The sequence below is a fragment of the Pyrgilauda ruficollis genome, unplaced genomic scaffold (genome assembly GCF_017590135.1).
Source record: "Pyrgilauda ruficollis isolate IOZ18807 unplaced genomic scaffold, ASM1759013v1 scaffold1287, whole genome shotgun sequence".
Lineage (NCBI taxonomy): Eukaryota > Metazoa > Chordata > Aves > Passeriformes > Passeridae > Pyrgilauda > Pyrgilauda ruficollis.
Genome location: NW_024511288.1, coordinates 3133 through 4891, shown reverse-complemented (window position 1 = coordinate 4891; position 1759 = coordinate 3133). Strand labels below are relative to the sequence as shown.

Here is a 1759-nt window from a genome sequence, read left to right as displayed (position 1 = left end):
AGGGGACAGAGGGGACAGGGATGGGACAGAGGGGACAGAGGGGACAGGGACAGAGGGGACAGGGACACGGCTGCCACCTGCGCTGCCACCTGCGCGCCAAGGGGGCGGCGCCGCCCCGCCCACAGAGCCCTTGTCGCCGGTGTCCCCTCGGTGTCACCTCATCCGCGGTGCCATCCCCCGCCTCACGTCCCGGCGTGTCCCACGAGTGTCCCCGAGAGTCCCCACGCATCCCCCGAGTGTTCCCAACTGTCCCCAAGTGTCCCCCGAGTGTCCCCAAGTGTCCCCACACGTCCCCCGGGTGTCCCCAGCAACTGTCCCCAAGTGTCCCCAAATGTCCAGCGTGTGTCCCCATGCATCCTCTGAGCGTCCCCAAGTGTCCCCACACGTCCCCCGGGTGTCCCTGCATGTCCCCAAGTGTTCTTGAGTGTCCCCAAGCGTCCCGACACATCCCCTGAGTGTCCCCAACAACCGTCCTCAAGTGTCCCCAAGTGTCCTGACACATCCCCCACATGTCCCTGCATGTCCCCAAGTGTTCCCAGTGTCCCCCACTGTCCCCTGCGTGTCCCCCACATGTCCCCCGGTGTCCCCAGCCCGGTACCGGCCCGCCCGCTCCGGAACCCGAACCGGAGCGGAGCCCCGGGCCCTGCCGGCCCGAACGGTTCCGGTGCCCCCTGCCCGTGACACCCCCGGGCCCGACCCCCCGGGTCTGGGCCCTCGCAGTTCCGAACCCCCCGAGCCGGTGCCGAACCCTCCCGGCCCGGACACTCCCGGTTCCAGACACCGCCGGTTCCGGACCCCCCAGTCCCGAACCTCCCGGTCCCGGACCCCCAATCCCGGTCCCAGACCCCCAAGCCCGGTCCCGGACCCCCCAGTCCCGAACCTCCCGGTCCCGGACCCCCAATCCCGGTCCCAGACCCCCAATCCCGGGCCCGGACCCCCCCGGCCCCAACCTCCCCGCCAGGTGTCCCCGGTGTCCCCGGTGTCCCCAGTGTCCCCAGTGTCCCAGCTATCCCAGGTCCCCCCACTGCCCCCAGCTGTCCCCAGTGTCCCCGGTGTCCCCCCGCTGTCCCCCAGTGTCCCCAGGTGTCCCAGCTGTCCCCAGTCTCCCCAGTGTCCCCAGTCCCCCCACTGTCCCCGCTGTCCCCGGTGTCCCCCCGCTGTCCCCCGGTGTCCCCCCAGTGTCCCCGGTGTCCCCAGCTGTCCCCACCTCTCCCTTGCGCAGCATGTCCCACTTGTTCATGATCTTCATGGCGTAGATCTGCCCGGTCTCCCTCATCCTCACCACGGCCACCTGCGGGGGCACGGGGGGGTCACGGGGCTCGGTGCCACCACGGTGTCCCCCGGTGTCCCCGCGGTGTCCCCCGGTGTCCCCCGGTGTCCCCGCGGTGTCCCCCGGTGTCCCCCGGTGTCCCCGCGGTGTCCCCGGTGTCCCCTGACCTCGCTGAAGGCGCCTCTCCCGATCACTTTGAGGATCTCGAAGTCTCCGCGCTGCAGCTGCAGCTCCTGGACCCGCGCGGCCGCGGGCTCGGCTGGGGGAACCGGACCGGGACCGGGGATTAGGGACCACCGGAATCGAACCGGGACCGGGACCGGGGGATTAGGGACCACCAGAACCGGAACCGGACCGGGACCGGGGGATTAGGGACCACCGGAACCGAGATCAGGGGCAGCCGGGGAGAACCCGCCCGGGACCACAGGGAATTTTTGGGGGGGGGGGGCTCGGAGGAACAATCCCATGGAATATTTTTTTTTTTTTGGG

General features: G+C 70.4%; 1 long non-coding RNA gene across 1 annotated transcript in view; it reads right to left on the bottom strand.

Moving 5' to 3' along the window:
- The window catches only part of LOC121348673, a 3276-nt gene extending 1720 nt beyond the window's left edge, over positions 1-1556 (bottom strand). Inside the window, exons 1-2 of the long non-coding RNA XR_005954391.1 lie at positions 1438-1556; positions 1208-1291 (exon numbers count right to left, since the gene is read on the bottom strand). This is a non-coding gene — a long non-coding RNA (uncharacterized LOC121348673). The remainder of the gene's footprint in view (positions 1-1207; positions 1292-1437) is intronic.
- Between the last annotated feature and the right edge of the window lie 203 nt (positions 1557-1759).